Genomic DNA, 19,351 nt, shown 5'->3' on the forward strand with positions numbered 1-19,351 from the left:
TTCTCCCTTCCAGATGTAAAGATTAATATTGTTATGAGCCCTTGACAGCCATGGAGTAACTGAGTTGCAACAGAATAGAAGCCAAGCTTTCACATACACTATTTATTTCATGTTCTTTTCTACTAAGTCATTCAGAACTTTCTGAATTCTATTCACACTGTGCCATTTGCAAGGTCACCTACTGCATCGTTGACTATAAGTGAGGTCAGATTTCTGTGTTACAGGATGATGTTGATGTATATTCATTCCCTTCTTATTGTGAGCCTGTAGCCATGGGAACTGTGACCAAGTACACAATAACACCTCCACGAACAAATCCTCAGGGAACGAAGTTCTGCTTAATGCAGCTACCTGACCACAGAGGAAGCCGGGTACAGTCTGGGCGTCTCAGCATTGTGCCAGCTCCTGCCTTTAAGCTGGCTCTGGAGGAGGAGAAAGTGGAACTGTCTCAGGTATGGGCTTCTTACTGGGAGCTGGGACTTGGTCAGGTAGAGAAAGGGTTGTGGGGACAAATTCTCCCAGACCTGCTTCCATGGTCTCTAGGAGCTTTTCTAGTCCTGCAAGCATATGAATTGAGCCTAGAGTATAGCAAGATTTCCAACATCATGTGAGACATTATCTAGCAGGTCTTTACAAATTCTTCCAGCCCTGGAATTATAGGAGCAAGGAATTTAATTCTATGATATCTGTTTTGGCCTGTGAAAATGGGAGGGATCCGGAAAAGCTTTAGGCTAAGAGATGGAGCTGTATACTCCACTCACCCACCATCCTTTCTGCATCCCTGCCATTTCCCACATAATATGTCCTCCATTCTGTTCTCCCAAAAGCCCAGTGACCTTGCCTTCCTCTGACTGCCTGAAGTGAGAGCCCTTGGCCCCCTTATGTCCGCCAAACTCTGCTTTGTCCCTATCCAAGGTTTCTGCCTCAATTTCTCTGCTTGATGACAACATTTCCCCAGGATTGGAGGTAGCTCTGACTCCCTGGCTCCCCCTGGCCAGCTCGGGCCGCTGGAGTCAGCACCATCTTCTCACACTCGTAGCTCCAGGCTGGGCCTCGCTGTGGAGGAAGCTGCTCACTCAGAGCCCCCATTCTGCATATCACCACTGCCAGGAACCTCTCCCTGGCTGCCTCTTATATACCATATTGATCTTAACAATAGCCTGAATCAAGCGTCCTGGGACAGCGTCCAGTTGGCCATGGCCTCATCCATCAAGAAGCGGCTCTGTTGGGTCCCCTGTCCAGGCCTCCAGTCCCAGTCTTGTCCCTTCTCTCACCAGACTGTACTTCTGAGATCCCAGTCTGTGACGCTGGCCAACCTGCCCATTTGAAAGCAATGGCCAAAAAGGATTAGAGAGAGATGGAGAGACAGACAGACATAGATAAAACAGAGGCTTCTAAAAAGATTAGAGAGAGAATCAGAGCTGTAGATACAGAGATAAAATAGAGAGCGACAGGCGGACAGATTATGGCATAATGGAGGGCTGAATTTCTTTCCTCCATAATCACCCAATATGCATCTTTTGTTATTTAAAGACTTTAATTACTATCAAAGAGATAATGCATATGATAAAAACTCAAACAGTAACAGAGTATACAGTACAAAATAAGATCTCCCACCCACCCATTCTCTAGAGGCAACCACTGCTTGGAGTTTTATTTATCTTTCCAGAACATTCTATGCATATATAAGCATGCATGTATTTAATTACTGCCCTTTTGTAAAACACAAATATTAGCATACAATATATGTTTTCCTACCTTTTATTGTTTCCACTTGATATATCTTGGAGTTTGGTCCACATATGTGCATGTAAAGTATTCTATTATCAATATAACAATTTGTTAAGGCCTTAAAGATGGAATGATTAGGTTGTTTCTGGTATTTTGCAATTACACACAATGATGTTATAAATACCTTTGCATTGTTTCTCAAAACACATGAATAAGTTTGTCAAATAAATTCCTAAAAGTGGAATTGCTGGGTCAAAGGGAATTCCATACAATTGATAGATGTTTTTACTTTGTCCTTCAGAGAGATTGAATAAATTTACTTTCCCATCAGCCATGGGAGTGCGCCTGTTTTCCCACACTCTCACCAACCGTTTGCAGATCTTTTAATCTTGGTGCAGCTTTAAATTTATCAAAATCATCATACATGTTTTCGGTGCCAAGCTGGCACTGAGCACAAAGGTTGTCGAGATGAATCAGACAAATCCCGACCCTTGCCCTCACCATCTGGACATGCAAATTGTAAATTGTGATGTCTTCTGGAAAATGCAGCAAGGTACACAGGTGGCACAAAGGGGGCTAATTTCACCTGTGTGGGGGAGGGCAGCGGTGGGGCTTGTTCAGAATAGAGGAAGACTTTGTGAAGAGCCTGATGGCTGAGGTCGCCTTTGAAGGATTCATTTATTTAACAAGTGTGCGTTGAGTGCCTACTATGTGCCAGGTACTGTTCTGGGTTCTTAGGATACATCAGTGAACAAAACAAAGATTCCTGCCCTAATGAAGCTTCCATTCTCGTGAGGGAGCAGTCAATAAACAATAGAAGTAATAAATAAATAAATTACATAATACGGTAGAAGACGATGGACACGGTGGAAACATAGGAAGCAGAGCAGAACAAAGGGTCAGGAGTACCAGTGGTGGAGGGAGATATAAGTAGCAATTTGAAGGGATAATGCCTTATTTGCCAGGGCTTCATGACAAATACCACAGACTGGTTGCCTTAAATATCAGGAATTTTTCAGCTCACAGCTTGGAGGCTAGAATTTCAAACTCAAGATATTGGCAGGCCCTGCCTTCTCTGAAGTCTGTAGTATCCAGCGGTCAGTCAGTCTCTGCCTCCATCACATGGCCATCTGTCTCTTTCTGAATCCTCCCATGGCTTCTACTCCTCCTGCTCAGTCCTCTGTGTCTATTATGATTTCCCCTCCTCATAAGGATTCTAGGCATAATGGATTAAGGCCCATACTGAGTCAATGGGTTCATCTAAATAGAATCTTTGAAGACCCTCTTTCAAAGAGGCAGGGGTTAGGACTTGAGTATGTCTTGTGGGGGACTTTATTCAACCCCCAACCGGTAGTCAGGTATGTTTCATCAAGCAGGTGACTTTCTTTTTTCTTAAGATTTTATTTATTTCTCCCCCCTCTCCGCCTGTTGTTTGTACTCGCTGTCTGCTCTCTGTGTCTGTTCATTGTGGGCTTGTCTTCTTTTTCAGAAGGCACCGGGAACTGAACCTGGGACCTCCCACGTGGGAGGGAGGTGCCCAATGGCTTAAGACACCTCCACTCCTGTTTGTTGCGTCTCTCACTGTGTTTTCCTCATTGTGTCTCTTTGTTGCGTCATCTTGCTGCATCATCTTGTTGCATCAGCTTGCCTCACCAGCTCATCACACTAGCTCTGTTTTACTCATCTTCTTTAGGAGGCACCGGGAACTGAACCTGGGACCTCCCCTGTGGTTGGCAGGCACCCAACTGCTTGAGCCATATCCACTTCTCAAGCAGGTGACTTTTGAGCAAAAACTTGAAGAAAGCAAGAGAGTTAGCTAAGCACATATCTGAGGAAAAGCCTTCCAGGCAGTGAAAATAGCCAGCATGAAGGCTCTAAGGCAAAAGTGGGCCTGGCATATTTGAGACACAAGGAAACCAGAGGAGTAGGGGCTGGGGTAGGAAGAGAACAGTAGGAGATGGGGTCAGAGCTTGGAGGGCCTTGGAGGCTTTTGTTACTCCAGGTGAAATGAGGAGGCTTTTACAATGGGGATTTATTATCTCATAAGCTTGTAGTTCTGAGGCCGGGGAAGTATCTAAAGCAAGGCTTCATCGGGGGTGCGTTCTCCCAGAGCTGCGGTTGGGAGCAGTCAGGCTCGTGGTGGCACCTGCTGGTCTCTGCCTTCTCCTCCAGGCTCCATGGCCTTCAGCTTCTGGCTGCTCCTTCTGAGGCTTTCTCTTGCCTGGGTTCCATTGATTTCAGCTTCTCGCTCTGGTGGCTTTCTCTGTCAGCTTCTGTGGGTTCCTCTCTGAACTCCTGGGTGTCTCTATGGTGACCCCCCTCTTTCCACATTCATCCATTTATAAAGGTCTCCAGGAAGAGGATTGAGACCATCCAGGGTCCTGCCTTACTGAAGTCATCTAATTGAAGGCTCCCACTTATGACTGGTTCACACCCACAGGAATGGATCAGTTTAAGAATACAATTTTCTGGCATCCACAAAACTTTACCCTGTTCTAGTCAGTGGGAGAGAAGTGACCACACTGGCGTTCTAGGATGATCACTCTGCAGCTGGGAGGAGTGCAGGAACACAAGTGTGGAGATGGCTTCGACAGTCCAGACAAGAGGAAGGTGGAGGTCCTGCACCAAGGCAATGACCGTGGAAACAGAGAGGAAAGGGTGGCTTTAAGAAATACCTGTAAGGACTGAAAATGGGAGGATTGCATCCAGCATCCAGGTGGAATCTGAGCCTCCTCTTGACATAAAGGTGCAATGGACACAACCAATCCAGTGTCCACATAGAAGAGGTGGCATTGGATTGGGAAAAGTGGACATAACGGACAAAGGGTATGGGGAAAGGCAGGAAGAGATGAGAGGTGGAGGCGTCTTCGGGACATGGAGCTGCCCTGGATGGTGCTTCAGAGGTAATCACCGGACATTGTAAATCCTCACAGGGCCTACATGATGGAATAGAGGAGAGTATGGGCCATGATGTGAACCAATGTATATGAGGTGCAGAGGTGCCCAAAGATGTACTTACCAAATCCAATGGATGTGTCATGATGATGGGAACGAGTGTTGTTGGGGGGGGGGAGAGGGGGGGTGGGGGGGTGGGGTTGAATGGGACCTCACATATATATTTTTAATGTAATATTATTACAAAGTCAATAAAAAATTAAAAAATTAAAAAAAAAAAAAAACCTGTAAGGTAGGGAAGTTTCAGTGACTGATGAGGAATGAGGAACAGGCAAGAATGATTCTTAGGTTTCTGGCTTGGGTGATAATATAGATGGTGGTGTCAACCATTCAGGAAACAGTGGAGGCAGAGGGGGAGCAGTGCAGATACAGTATGAGCTTATTGTGAGTCCTGTTTTGGAGGTAGTCATGGATTTGTCCACCAGGCAGTTGGTAGTTGGATACATTGACCAAAAAAGTTTGCGCTTGAGATTCTGGATCCATTACAATTTGATCCACTAGCATTAGTCATCAGGGGATAGTTAAAACCATGGGTGTAGATGTGTTTTGGCTGAGGGAAAGGAACCAGCAGAGATGAATCCTTCATTTCTTTTTTTTTAATGCCCGCCCCCTCCCCCCCCACACACACACAGCCTTGCGGCTTTTTGTGTGCTGTCTGCTCTCTGTGTCCATCCGCTGTGTTCTTCTGTGTCTGTATTTATTTTATTTATTTTCCCTCCTCCCCACCTTGCGGCTTGCTTGCTGTCTGCTCTCTGTGTCCATTTGCTGCGCTCTTCTGCGTTTTTCGCTTGTCTCCCTTTTTGCTGCGTCACCTTGCTGAGCCGGCTTTCCGTGATGCTTGTGGGCTAGGCAGCTCTCCTCAGCGTGTGGGCAAGCCTGCCTTCACAAGGAGGCCCCGGGACACAAACCCAGGGCCTCTCGCCTGGTAGGCGGGAGCCCAACTGATTGAGCCACAGCCACTTCCCATCCTTCATTTCTTTTTTTCCCCTATGCCTACTTCTGTCACTGTTTGAGGTTTGCAATAATTAACAAGCTATAGCTCAGTTTCCCCTGATATGCACTGGGAAAAGGCTAACCCCATCCCCCATAAGCCTATGTGTCCAAGGGCATGGCGCTTCCCCACAGGTTAAATAAAGAAACCACATAGAGATGGGAGTAAAGGGAAATGGAAACCTTCCCAGCCTGCATATCAGAGGGAGATAAAATTCCTACAAAACAAAGAAACATCTGCTCCTGCAGCATTCCGAGAAACCATAACTCCCTAACCCACTATCTTCCAGTCACTATCAGGAAAAGTTCCACCTCTAAGGGCTTCCCATTGGCCCCTGCACTTCACTTAGACCCTCAACCCCCTCCCACCAACTATCATTCCCCTGCCTAAGACAGCTCTGTATAAATTCAAGTCCCCCCTTCCAGGAGTGGGCTGAAGTCTCTCTTCAGACCCCACCATGCTGGTGGGGGGACTGAAGTCTGTTCTTCTGACCCCCTCCATTGGGAGAGCTTCTCAATAAATCTTTGTCTATAGTCAGTCAGTCTCCGTGTCCCAGTAAGCGCTGCATTTTCTCCAACAGTCACCAAGCCTGGTTAGCTCTGCCCTCCACCAGGCATCTTCAATTCTTCCACTTTCCCCAACTCCACTGCACCCACCCTGGTCCTCTTCCCTGCACTTTGGAAATTGTTCCTAACTAGTTTCCTCTCTCCCACTTTGCTCCCTTTCAGCCCATTCTCTAGGTAGTAACCAGAGTAATCTTTTACAAATGCATATCTGATCATGTTATTTCCTCCTTTAAAATCTCTGTTGGCTTCCCATTCCTCTTTATAATAAACTCAAATCTCTTTACCATTGTTACACAGCCCAGGATTTTGGATCTGCTCTCCAACCTCTTTTCACAGTGCTCTCCTCTCATTCATAGGCCCCTACAAGTCAGCCCTTTCCTCTCTGGATCTTTTTTTTAAATTTTATTGTGGTAATTTATATATCTGTATATATATATATGTATATATAAAATTGACCATTTTACCATTTTCAAGTATGCAATTAAGTGGCATTAATTACATTCACCATGTTGTGAAATGATCACCACTATTTACTACCAAATGTTTTAATCACTGCAAACAGAAACTCTTAATACCCATTAAGCGATAACTCCCCATTCTCCCCTCCCCACATCTCCTGGAAACCTCTATTTTACTTTCTGTCTCTTTAAATTTATGTAGTCTAGATATTTCATATAAGTGGATCATACAATATTTGTCCTTTTATGTCTGGCTTATTTCATTTAGCATAATGTTTTCAAGGTTCACCCAAGTTGTAGCACATATCAGAACTTCATTCCTTTTTATGATTGAATAATATTCCAGTGTGTGTACATACCATACATTTTATTTATTCATTTGGGTTGTTTCCACTTTTTGGCTATGTGATTAATGCTGCCATGAACACTTACATAAAAATATGTGTTTGAGTCACTGTTTACAATTTTGGGAGGTGTATACATGAGAGTGGAATTGCCATATCATATCTTAATTCTATGTTCAACTTTTTGAGGAACTGTCAAACTAGTTTTAATAGCAGCTGCACCATTTTACATTCCTACAACAGTGTACAATATCATCACATCATCATTACACTTATTTTTTTCCATTTTTGAAAAAAATAATAGCCATTCTAGTAGGTGTGACGGGGTATCTCACTGTGGTTTTGGTTTGCTTATCCTAATGGCTAATGATCTTGAGCACATTTTCATGTGCTTTTTGGCCATTTGTGTATCTTTTTTGCCCAGTCTTTTCAAGTCATTTGCCCATTTTTTAACTGGATTGTGTTTTTCTTGTTGAGTTGCAGGAGTTCTTTATATATTCTGTATACCAAACCATTATCAGCTATATGATTTGCATATTTCATATTTCATATTGCATATTGCTATATTTCCTCCAATTCAATAGGTTGTCTTTTCTTTTTTACTTTTTATTTTGAAATAATTTCAAATATATAGACAGTCGAAAAAATAATACAAATACAGAGAACACCAATATACTCCTATCCAGATACCCAGATTTACCAATGTTTAACATCTTGCTACATTTGTTCTATCATCTATCTATCTATCTATCTATCTATCTATCTATCTATCTATCTATCTATCATCTATCTCTCTAACTTTGAAATTTTAAGAATTAGGTTGTAGGGAGTGGGAGTAGCTCAGTGGTTGAGCTACTCAAGTTCAATCCCCAGACCTACTTAATAAATAAATGAATAAGTGTAGGTTGTATGCATCATGTTCCATGAACACTTAACACTTCCATATATCTTTACTAAGAAAAGTACAGTTAAGAAATTTCAGAAATTTAATATTGATATAAAGCTGCCAGTCTAGCTAAGGGTTTGTCAATTTTGTTGATCTTCTCAAAGAACCAACTTTTGGTTTTGTTGATTCTCTCCATTGTTTTTGTTGTTCTCAATTTCACTTATTTCTCTCTGATCTTTGCCATTTCTTTCCTTTGCCTTAGTTTGGCATTAGTTTGCTGTTCTTTTTTTAACTCCAGGTATGCAGTTAGACCTTCAATTTTAGCTCTTTCTTCTTTTTTAATGCAAGCATTGAGGGCTATAAATTTCCCTGTCAGCATTGCCTTTGCAGATTCCCATAGGTTTTGATATGTTGTGTTCTCATTTTCATTTGTCTCAAGATATTTACTGAATTCTCTTGTGATTTCCTCTTTGGCCCACTGATTATTTAAGACTGTCTTGCTTAATCTCCATATATTTATGAATTTTTCCTTTTTTCCATCCATTATTGATTTCCAGCCTCATTCTGTTATGATCAAAAAAGTGTGCTGTATAATTTCAATGTTTGTAAATTTATTGAGTCCTGTCTTTTGACCCAACATATGGTCTATCCTGGAGAAGGACCCAAGAGCCCTTGAAAAGAATGTATATCCTGCTGTTTGGGTTGTAATGTCCTATAAATGTCTATTGGGTCTAGTTCATTTATCATATTATTCAAGCTCTCTGTTTCTTTATTTATCCTCTGTCCAGATGTTCTATTCAATATTGAGAGTGGTGTATTGAAATCTTCAACCTTTATTGTAGAGACCTCTATTTCTCCCTTCAGTTTTGCCAGTGTGTGCCTCATGTAACTTGGGGCACCTAAGTTAGGTTCATAAATATTTATTATAGTTACTTCTTGGTGAATTGCCCCTGTTATTGATATAGAATAACCTTCTTCATTCCTTATATTAATAACAGTTATTCATTTAAAATATATTTTGTCCAATATTAGTGTTGCTATTCCAGCTCTTTTTTGGTTATTATTAATATTTATGTGGAATATCTTTTTCCAGCTTTTCACTTTCAACCTGGTTGTGTCCTTACAGCTGAGGTGAGTCTCTTGTAGACAGCATATAGATGGCTCATATTTTTTTTATCCATTCTATCAGTCTATGTCTTTTGATTGAGAAGTTCAAGCTATTAACATTCAATGCTATTACTGTAAAGGCATTACATACTTCATCCATTTTGTCTTTTGGTTTTCCATTGTCATAGCTTACTACTGTCTGTCTTTTTACCCTTTAATTTACCCTTCCTAATAAATTTTATTTCAACACTCTTCTTCAAGTCTCTTGACCTTGTTTTTTCCTTTCAGGCTGTAGCCCTCCCTTTATTATCTCTGGCAATTCTGATCTTTTGGCAGCACACTCTCTCAGTGTTTGTTTGTTTGTGGAGACATTAAACTCACCCTCATTTTTGAAGGACAGTTTTGCCAGATACAGAATTCCTGGCTGGTAGTTTTTCTCTTTCAGGATCTTAAATCCATCATACCACTTTCCTCTCACCTCCATGGATTCTGATGAGAGGTTGGCACTTAATCTTATTGAAGTTCTCTTTTACCTTGTACTTGATGCTTTGCTTTTCTCTTGCTGCTTTCAGAATCCTCTATCTCTGATATTTGTCATTCTGAATAACAGGTGTCTCAGAGTATGTCTATTCAGATTTATTCTGTTTGAGGTGTGTTGTCCTTCTTGGATATTGATATTTATGTCTTTCATAAGGCTTGGAAGTTTTCAGTCATTATTTCCTCAAATATTCTTTCTGCCCCTTTTCCATTATTTTCTCCTCCTGGGACACAAAAATGCATATGTTTCTGCACTTTGCATTGTCATTCAATTCCCTGAGACCCTGTTCCATTTTTTCTGCTCTTTTCTCATTCTGTTCTCCTGTGTTTTTCCAGTTCAGATGTACTGTACTTGAAATCACTAATTCTGCCTTTGAGCAATTCAGATCTCTTTTATGTACCTCTAATCCCCAGGGATTGAACAAGGGACATCATATATGGGAAGCAGGTGCTCAACGACTGAGCTACACCTGCTCCCCTCTATTGTATTTCTTAATTTCATCCGTTGTGTCTTTCATTCCCATAAGCTCTGTTACTTTTCTTTGCAGGTTTTAAAATTGTTCTTTATGCTCACCCAGTGTCTTCTTAATATCCTTTATCTCTTTAGTCATATTTCTCTTCAGTTCTTTGAATTACTGTAGTAGATTTGTGGGATTATCATTGATTTGTTGTCTTAAGTCCTATATCTTTTCAGGATATCTGGTTTGTTCCTTTGGCCAGGCCATCTCTTCCAGTTTCCTAGTGTGGCTTGTAATTTTTTGCTGATGTCTAGGCATCTGAAGATGCTGGCAAATTTATTGTCGGTTTCTCTCTCTTGCCTAGTGGTTTGTTTTTGTTTTTGTTTTTTTTCACAGCTTTTCTTGATTTTTGGTTCAATGTGTTCTAAGTCTTTAAAATCTCAGTCTAAGTTATCAAAATCATGCCAGGGACTCACCAATGGGCACAAATTTCCTCCCAGGGTGGAGTAAAGAGAGACCTAAAAGCAGTTTTTCTCCTTGCAATTTCCTGGCTGGCCAACAGATGGCACTCATCAGCAAACCTTTCCATGGAGGTGTTTCTTTCAATCTTTGCTTTCCCATGTTTCTGGTCTGACCAGAGCCCAGATTCAAAGAGGACTCTGCTGGCCAAATTCATTGAAGAGAAGCCCTCTGGTTCACCCTCCCTCAGCTGACAGGGAGGAAGACACTGTTCCCCTCATAGTTGACTGCAGTGAGCCAGGGGGTTTTCCCAGCTTAAAATCTTGAAGGGAGGGGATGGGAGTCCTTCCCCACTGCCATAGGGGTTTAGTAACTGACATTTGTTGTTTTGGGTTCTTCATTGCTCTGTCCCTCACCCTCCTGGGAGTTGTGCAGCACTGTCCTGGTCTGCTGACCCCAAAGCAGGTCCCTGGTCAGCATTTGGCCATTTCTCCATTGTTTTTATGAAAGGGTTGAGCCCTACCTGCCTATTCTGATGCCATCTTCTCAGAACTCTTTGTCCATTTTTTAAAAAATCAGTTTGTTTGTCTTTTTGTTGCCAAGTTCTAGGACTCACATATATTATGGATATTAAACCCTTATCAGATATGTGATTTCCAAATACTTTCTCCCATTGAAGACATTGTCTTTACATTTTCCTCATGAAGTCCTTGATATACGAAGTTTTAAAATTTGATTAAGTCCTGTTTATCTATTTTTCTTTTGTTGCTTTTGCTTCTGGTGTAAAGTCTAAGAAACCAATGCTTAACACAAGGTCCTGAAGATGCTTCCCTATGTGTTTTCTTCTAGGACTTTTGCAGTTTTGGTTCTTGTGTGTAGGTCTTTGATCCATTTTGAGTTATTTTTTGTATATGGTATGAGGTAGGATTCCACTGTCATTCTTTTGTATATGGATATCCACTTTTCCCAGCATCATTTGTTGAAAAGACCATGTAATGGACTTGGCACTCTATCAAAAATCAATTGGAAACTTCCAGGAAGATGGTGACCAGAAAGACACAGAACTCGCTCTCAGCAAAATAGCTAGAGGACAGGCAGAGAAGTTCTGGAAAAATCTTTTCTAGGGGTTAGAACACCAGGGGGATGACTGGATATACTACCCAGAAGAAGGAGGGGCAAAGAAAACTATGAGTTAAAAGCTGCAGCTGCAGCTGCTGGCACCCTCCCCCACTCTGGAAAATTTTGAATTCTCAGGCCTTCATCCAGCAACTACGAACAAAAGGGACTGCAGTGATCTACCTCCCCAGGAAAAGGGAGAGAGAGGGACACAGTCTAAGGCTGGTTCTACTCTTGACCCACAAATTTGAATTGTTTGTCCCACAAGCCCTTCCAAGTTAGGTGGGGCCATGCCATTGTTTGCTTTGGAAGCCAGCATTGGACTAAAGTAATCCAACCCTCTCAGTCACCCTCTCTATTGACCAGAACTGTTTTTTGTTTTGTTTTGTTTTTTAGGAGGTACAGGGGTTGAACCCAGAACCTTGTACATGGGAAGCAGGCACTCAACTACTAAGCTACATCTGCTCCCCAATGACAGTTGTTTTTTCATTTGTTTTTGTTTGTTTGTTTTGTTTTGTTTTTTAGGAGGTACTGGATCAAACCCAGGACCTCATATATGGGAAGCAGGTGCACAACCACTTGAGCCTACATCCACTTCCCTCAGGATGGTTATTGAGGACACAGAAGGGAATGGAATTATTTCCTTCTAGGGAGAAAAGAGAGGGGGCTGCCAGAGAAGGTTGCAAACCAACCTCTGAGAAAGTTTGAATTATCAGGTTCTTAGCATCCAGGCAGTATCCTCTATCACACTGATCCAGTCTATGGTGCAGCAAACACACTCTGACCAGGCTTTGAAATGAAAGAGTTTCCAAAAAGCACCATCTCCTGGCTGATAAAAGAAGTGCACATGAGGAAACTAAAGGTAAATAAGTAGAGGGAAGCAGAAATGGCTCAACTGATAGAGCATCCTTCTACCATATGGAGGGTCCATGGTTCAATCCCCAGGGCTTCCTGACCCATGTGGTAAACTGGCCCATCCACAGTGCTGCAGCATGCAAAGAGTGCCATGCCACTCCGGGGCACCCCTGCTTTAAGAGTGCCCCATGTGCAAGGTGTGTGCCCCACAAGGAGAGCCATCCTGTGTGAAAAAAGTGCAGCCCATCCAAGAGTGGCGCCACACACACAGAGAGCTGATGCAAGATGATGCAACAAAAAAGAGACACAGTTTCCCAGTGCCACTGGATAATGCAAGCAGATGCAGAAGAACACATAGCAAATGGACACAGAGAGCAGACAATGGGGGGAGGGGGGAAAGGGGAGAGAAATAAAATAAACCTTAAAAAATAAAAAAAGTAAATAAGTAGAGAGCAGATGTAGTTCAAGTGGTTGAGAGCCTGCTTTCCATATATGAGGTCCCAAGTCCAATCTCTGGTGGTCTTAAAAACAAAACAAACCAACAGACTCTCATTGGGGACCAGATGTAGGTCAGTGGTTGAGCACCTGCTTCCCACGTACGAGTTCCTGGATTCAATACCTGGTACCTCAAAAAAAAGTTAATAGTAAGAGGCTTTTTCTGGCCTTTATAGATTTTCTCCCCAAGGCCCTTTGAAGTGGGTCTGCAACACATTACTGGGTCCAGGGCCCAGATTTAAGCAATTAACAAGGACAATCCTAAAAACTCAGAATAGGTTTAAACAAGAATCAAAGAACAACAGTAAAATAGCTTCCCACCAATAAATCCCTATGAAAGAGAGAGGAATTGAGCATCTGAGTAAACTCACCATCATAATCAGAAGCCTAGACATCAGCAAAAATTTAAAGCCATACTAATAAAATGAAAGAAATAGTCCAAGAAAATGATTATATCAAAGTCCCACATAAGACACAGGATTTTAGACAATGAATCACTGAGGGTCATACAAATCTCCTAAATCAATTCAACAAGTTGAAAGACAATATGGCCTAAGAAATAAAGGACATCAGTAAGACACTAAGGGAAGCAGACTTGGCCAGTGGTTGGGGCATCCATCTACTACATGGGAGGTCCGCGGTTCAAACCCCAGGCCTCCTTGACCCATGTGCAGCTGGCCCATGTGCAGGGCTGATGTGCGCGGGGAGTGCCCTGCCATGCAGGGGGGTCTCTCGCGTGGGGGAGCCCCATGTGCAGGGGGTGCACCCCGTAAGGAGAGCCACCCAGGGCGAAAGAGGGTGCAGCCTGCCCAGAAGTGGTGCCACACACACAGAGAGTTGACGCAGCAAGATGACGCGACAAAAAGAAACACAGATTCCCATGCCGCTGACAACAACAGAAGCAGACAAAGAAGACACAGCGAATGGACTCAGAGAACAGACAACAGGGGCAGGCGGGGGGAAGGGGAGATAAATAAATAAATAAATAAATAAATAAATAAATCTTTTTTAAAAATAAGACACTAAATGAGCACAAATAAGAGTTTGAAAACATGAATAAAAAGTGACAGAGCTCATGGGAATAAAAGACATGATAGGTGAGATCAAAAACATATTAGAGGCATACAAACAACCACTCAAAATGATAGAAGAAAGAATAAGTGATACAGAAGACAGAACAGATGAAATTGAAGAGAGAAAAGGACAGAGAGAAAAGAATGAAAAAAAATTCAGCAGGGTTTCAGGAAATTGAATGATTAACATGAAACACAACAACATATATGTCATGGAGTTCCAGAAGAAAAGAAGGGAAAGAGTATTTGAGGAAATAGTGGCTGAAAATTTCCTAACTCTCATGAAAGAAATGAACTTACCTATCCAAGAAGTACAGCATACCGTAATGAGAATAAATCTGAACAGACCTAGTCCAAGACACATATGACTCAGAATGTCAAACATCAGTTATAAAGAGAAAATTTGAGAGCAGCAAGGAAGAAGCAAACCATCACATACAAGGGAAGCACAGTAAGACATAGTGTGGATTTCTCATCAGAAACCATGGAGGTGAAAAGACAGGGTTATGATAATGTGATTAGGATACTGAAAGAGAAAAACTGCCACCTGAGAATTCTTCATCCAGTAAAATTGTCCTTCAAATATGAAGGTGAGTTTAAAATCTTCACACTTGAAAAAAACCAGAAACTAAAAGAGTTCATAAAAAAGAATATGCCTTTGCAGGAAATACTAAAGGGAGCCTTACAGCCTGAAAGAAAAAGACATGAGAAAGAGGCTTAGAGGAGACTATGGAAGGCAAGAATTGCAGAAAGTATATCTAAAAAGTAAAAAGATGAAAATAAGATAAGACATATGAAAATGAAAAAATAAAATGGTGGAAGTAATTAATACATTTACAGTAATATCATTGAATGAGAATGAATTTAACTCCCCAAACAAAATATATAGATTGACAGAATGGATGAAAAAACATGAGCCATCCATAAGCTGCCTACAAGAGACTTACCTTAGACCCAGGGATACAAACCAGCTGAAAGTGAAAGGCTGGAAAAAGATATTTCACACAAAGAGTAACCAAAAAAGAGTAGCGGTAGCTGTACTATTATCAGACAAAACAGATTTAAATGCAAAAAAGTTGTAAGAGAATGCAGAAGGCCATTGTAACAGTTTGATATAGTTATGAATTCCAAAAATAGATATTGGATTATATTTGTAAACTGGTCTGTACCTGGGCATGATTAAACTATGATTAGGGCTTCGATTGGGCCACATCAGTAGGGCACTGAGTCCCCGCCCCTTGGTTGGTGGGAAATCACAGATAAAATGCATGGCAAAGGACAGAGTTGGAGCTTTTCGATGCCAGAGATTTTGATATTGGAGTTTGATGCTGAAGTCTTAAGCTAGAGCCCCAGAAAGTAAGCACACAGAGGAAAGAGAAGCAAGACCCAGGAAGAGTGGAACCTAGGAAACCTGAACCCTGGCAGATGTTGGCAAATGTCAGCAGCCATCTTGCTCCAACACATGAAAATAAACTTTGGTGAGGGAAGTAATTTATGCTTTATGGCCTGGTATCTGTAAGCTCCCACCCCAAATAAATACCCTTTATAAAAGCCAACAGAGTTTTTCTGGTATTTTGCATCAGCACCCCTTTGCCTACTAATACAGCTATTTTATGTTAATGAAACAGACAATTCACCAGGAAGAAATAACAATCATAAATATCTATGTACCTTTAAAAAAAGACAACAAAAATAAGAAACATTCTTTTAAAAAGCTCATTTAACTCTCCCCCCTCCCCCAAAAGAATCTATGCACCTAGTTCAGGTGCCCCAAAATATATGAGGCAAGCTCTGGGAAAACTGAAGGGAGAAATAGACATCTCTATAATAATAGTTAGAGACTTCAACATATAGCTCACATCATTAGAACTACTAGATATAAAATTAACAAGAAAACAGAGAACTTGAACAATATGATAAATGAGCTAGACCTAATAGATGTATACAGAATGTTGCATGCCACATCAGTGGGTTATACATTTTTCTCAAGTGTTCATGGATCTTTCTCCAGGATAGACCTCATGTTAGAGCACAAGGCTAGCCTCAATAACTATGAAAAGATTGAAATTGTACAAAGCACCTTTTCAGGTCATAATGGAATGAAACAGGAAATCAATAATAGATGGAAAAGGAGGAAATTCACAAACGTGTGGAGCTGAACAACACACTCCTAAACAATCAGTGGGGTAAAGAAGAAATCATAAGTGAAACCAGTAAATATATTGAGATGAATGAAAATGAGAACACAACTTATGAAAACTATGGGATACAGTGAAGGCAGTGCTGAGAGGGAAATTTATAGCCCTAAATGCGTATGTTAAAAAAGAAGAGCTAAACTCAAAGATCCGACTGAACAAATGGAAAACTAGAAAAAGAACAGCAAACCATACCCAAGGCAAGGAGAAGAATAATAAAGGTAGAGCAGAAATAAATGAAATTGAGAACAGAAGAACAACAGAGAAAATCAACAAAACCAAAAACTTGTTCTTTGAGAAGGTGAATAAAATTGAAAAGAGAGAAGCAAATAAATAAAATCAGAAATGAAAGGGATGAAACTATGACTGACCACACAGAAATAAAAAGGTTCATAAGAGGATGTATCAGTCAGCCAAAGGAGTGTTGATACAAAGTACCAGAAATCTGTTGACTTTTATAAAGGGTATTTATTTGAGGTAAAAGCTTACTGCTAGAAGGCCCTAAAGAGACCAACTCAAGGTTGCTTTCTCATCAAAGTCAGCTGCCATATGTTACAGCAAAATGGCAGGTGATCTCTGCCTGGTCTTGCCTTTCTTCCTCTTAAGGGTCCGTGGGCCCAGCTTCTTATCTCAGCTGTAGGCTGGCATAGAACTTGTCTATCAGAACTTGCTTAGCTGTTAAGCTGCTTTGTTGGCTTTAGTCAAATGACTCATCTCTCCCCAGGCCTTAGCTTTTTTATCCTACTCTCCTCTGGCATCTATGGCACTCTCTCTCTCTCTACCGTGTGTCTTCTTGAGTGAGTGTCCATTTATATTAGCCCACCAAGAGGTCAGGAGTCAACCCTGAGTCATGGCCTACTAAAATGGTCTAATCAAAGCCCTAATCCTTTATCAAATAAATTTAAAACCTTTGAATTTTCTTTTTAAGATTTTTTAAAAAATTATTTCTCTCCCTTTCCGCCCCCCATCCCACCCTGTTGTCTATTCTGTGTCCATTTGCTGTGTGTTCTTCTTTGTCCGCTTGCATTCTTGTCAGTGGTGCTGGGAATTTGTGCTTCTTTTTGTTGTATCATCTTGCTATGTCAGCTCTCCATGTGTGTGGCACCACTCCTGGGCAGGCTGCGCTTTTTTGCGCAGGGTGGGTTTCCTTGCAGGGTGCACTCCTTGCGTGTGGGGCTCCCCTATGTGGGGGACACTCCTGCATGGAATGGCACTCCTTGTGCGCATCAGCACTGCGTGTGGGCCAGCTCACCACACAGGTCAGGAGACCCTGGGTTTGAACCCTGGACCTCCCATATGGTAGGTGAATGCTCTATCAGTTGAGCCAAATCTGCTTCCCCCTTTGAATTTGATACAATCAAAGGGTATCACACTTAGAGGAATAGACCAGTTTATAAACATAATTTTCCTCTTTCTTGGTGAGTCATAAAGAATATCAAACTGCCACAGAGGATATTCTGAAAAACTGTTTGCCAACAAACTAGACAACCTAGAAGAAATGGACCAATTCCTAGAAATGCACACACAACTATACTGATGCTACAAGAAATACAAGAACTTAACAAACCAATCACATTTAAAGAGACTGAATCAGTCATCAAAACTCTCCCAATAGACAACCAGCAAGATGGCAGCAGAGTAAGGAGCTATCAGAGTCAACTCGTGCTACAGGGCAGTTAATCATCACCTGTTTGGGGGCTCCAGAAGACCAGAAGAGCATCTTGCAATATCCTTGAGAGAATGAAAGGAAGAGACTGCCCATCTGCAGAGAAGATTCATGAGTAAAGCACTCCATGCCACAGAAGCCAGTGCCCATCCTCCACTGGAGACACGAGCCACTTTGGGATTCGACTTCGGGAATTGGAAGCTCCATTTCCCAAAAATGGGGGAAGAAGAGATGGTTGGGCACCAACTTCAGCTACTGATTAGTAAACTCAGATGGTTAAAGTATATAATCCTAAGAACAGGTAAAGTTTTGAACCTGTCCAAGTCAGAAAGAGGCCGGTGGCCACCATTTTAACTCTACTCCCAGAAGGAGAAGCAGGGCAGACTGAAAATCACAGTGATAGTAGAGACCGACTTCTTTCCATCTAAATTGGACTACAGCTCTAGCCTAAGCCCCAGTCCCACCTCTGGCAGGAAGGAACCTGGGCAAGGAACCTGTACCTTCCTTTCTAGGAAAATACGGGCCATGCCACATAGGCCTGTGATCTTTTTACTCTGGCAGTACAAACTACCTCAGGAGCTGTTCTGCAGCTAGAATTGGAGGCTCCAAATCCCAAAAACGGGGGAGGGAGAGATGGTTGGCAGCTGACTTCAGCTACTGATTGGTGGGTTTGGCTGGTTGGAATATAACCCTGGAAACAGCACTGGTTTGAGCCTGTCTGGACCAGAGGGGGCTAGTAGCCACCATTTTGATTCTGCCCTCAGCATGAGGCGAAGAAGGGCTGACTGAAAATCACAATGACAGGAGGGACTAGCTTCTTTCACCCAGATTAGACTGCAGCCCTAGCCTAGGCTGCAGCCCCATATCTAGCAGGAAGGAGGCTGACAGACCCTGCACTAGCCTCTTCAGGTAACTGCAGGTGCCCTTGGCTGGCACAGACTGAATAGTTGGAAGACTACCAGGTTAACTGTGGTCATTTTGGTATAGATTGCTGCATGGTATAGATTGCTGCCCCCACCTGCAGCTCCATCCTCACCCCAAGCAGAGGAGGAAGGGGCATGAAGCTTCATTGTCTCTCTGGGCAACTACAGTCTAGGCCTGCACAACTTGGATTATTCCACACAGCTGTGGCTCTGTCCCTGCCCCTGGCAAAGGAGAAAGTTAGGGGAAGCTTCATCTGTCCCTTGGGCAATGCAGGCAGCTTGAGCCTCCACAGCTTACAGCACCAACTACATCCTTGGCTCCTACCAAACAACCAGCAAGGAAGAAAGGGCAAAAAGCCCTAAACTAAAGAGAGAAACTTCACCCAGAAAAAAATACATCTAGTAAGCCAGATGTCAAGATGCCAACAAAAACTTAAAATCCACACCAAGAAACAGAAAGATATGGCCCAGTTAAAGGAAAAAGATAAGCCTCCAGATGACATAAAAGAATTGAGACATCTAATCATAGACATTCA

General features: G+C 42.0%; 1 protein-coding gene and 1 pseudogene across 1 annotated transcript in view; both read left to right on the top strand.

Moving 5' to 3' along the window:
• The first annotated feature begins 272 nt into the window (after positions 1-272).
• LOC101411162 (BAG family molecular chaperone regulator 5-like) overlaps positions 273-19,351 on the top strand; it is a 33,184-nt pseudogene continuing 14,105 nt past the window's right edge.
• Positions 336-19,351, top strand: part of TMEM219 (transmembrane protein 219) — a 74,075-nt gene continuing 55,059 nt past the window's right edge. The window contains exon 1 of the mRNA XM_058286088.2: positions 336-452. The gene's annotated coding sequence lies outside the window, so the exon portion shown is untranslated. The remainder of the gene's footprint in view (positions 453-19,351) is intronic.

Source organism: Dasypus novemcinctus, chromosome 23 (genome assembly GCF_030445035.2).
Source record: "Dasypus novemcinctus isolate mDasNov1 chromosome 23, mDasNov1.1.hap2, whole genome shotgun sequence".
Lineage (NCBI taxonomy): Eukaryota > Metazoa > Chordata > Mammalia > Cingulata > Dasypodidae > Dasypus > Dasypus novemcinctus.